The sequence below is a fragment of the Pteropus alecto genome, unplaced genomic scaffold (genome assembly GCF_000325575.1).
Source record: "Pteropus alecto unplaced genomic scaffold, ASM32557v1 scaffold3, whole genome shotgun sequence".
Lineage (NCBI taxonomy): Eukaryota > Metazoa > Chordata > Mammalia > Chiroptera > Pteropodidae > Pteropus > Pteropus alecto.
The window spans coordinates 13,133,317-13,134,587 of NW_006442484.1; the positions used below are offsets into that span (position 1 = coordinate 13,133,317).

The window sequence follows — 1,271 nt, forward strand, 5'->3', positions numbered from 1 at the left end:
TCTTAACTTAATATGAAAGAAGGGTGGAAAGGAAATGGGAGGAAATGATAGGATTATCAAATCAAGGAAGTTAATGTTAACTAAGAATGATGTCACTCAAGGTTTCTTTAAGACATATTGAACTAAAGAAAAAAGAGAGTCTTCTTTGAAAGCAGGCAGCCCAAGAGCCTGGTCCAGAGAACATCTCTGTGGCTTAAGGGAAAGAATACATGACTGTAATGGAGACACCTTGGAGTTGAGCCCTGGCTCAGCCATTCATTTGCTGTTTCTCTGGGAGATCATCTCACTACTCTGTGCCTAGGGTTCCTCATTTATAAAGGGTGGGTCATAATCCCTGCCCTTCCCCTTGACATTTGGAAGGGTGGACTGGTAGAGTCCACTATCTCAGAGAAAATTCTCACCGTGGACCATCATGCCCATACTTGTACTCTCAAGGAGTACAGCTCTGCCCTCAGGGTCCTGCCTCACAGTCTACTTCCCATTGCTTGACCACAGCATGTGCACAGCCACCATGACTTTGAACTTTCTCTTCTTTCAATCTGGATCAGTCTTTCTCTGCACCTACGTGATGACTTGCAGTTATTTTCTTTTACTTTTCTTTTTTTTTTTTTTTAGGCGAGGCAATCCTTGGTTGACCTCACAGATTGCAAGGAACTTGTCAGCTTACAATCCCTTATTTTTTAATTTTTTACGCTACAGCACCTGGTCTTCCTAGGTGGTCTCCCATCCAAGTACTAACTAGGCCCGACCCTGCTTAGCTTCTGAGATCCGATGGAATCGGGCTTGTTCAAGGTAGTATGGCCATAGACTTGCAGTTCTTTTACTCCTGGAGAAAAAAAAAAATTTTTTTTCATCTTCACATGCTACAGTCTCACCATTCATATCTCAGCTTAAGTATCATCTCTTCAGAGAGACCTTCCCAGGCTGCCTTAACCATTAGTGCTCCTCCCCCACTGTCACCCCCAGACACTCCCCATTACATTAGCCTCTTTTATCTTTGTCTTAGAATTTTCATTGTCTAAAATCATCTCATTCGTCCATTTGTTCACCAATCTTTTGTCCAAGCCTTCACTGTCATGTGAGTTCCTGAAGGGCAGGAACTCTCTTTTCCCATGAACACATTCCTTGAGATATATTAGATGCCCATAAATATCCATAGAATGAATGAAGGAATTTACTTGTCCCTCTCTCGCATCTCAGTCCACCTCCTCCCTGTTCCACTCTTGGTTCTCCTTTGTCTCTTTCGGTCTTTTTATCTATGTCCTTCCCCC

At 43.0% G+C, this 1,271-nt stretch overlaps 1 pseudogene; it reads right to left on the reverse strand.

The window, feature by feature from the left end:
• Positions 1-690: 690 nt before the first annotated feature.
• LOC112470549 lies at positions 691-809 on the reverse strand (annotated as a pseudogene).
• Between the last annotated feature and the right edge of the window lie 462 nt (positions 810-1,271).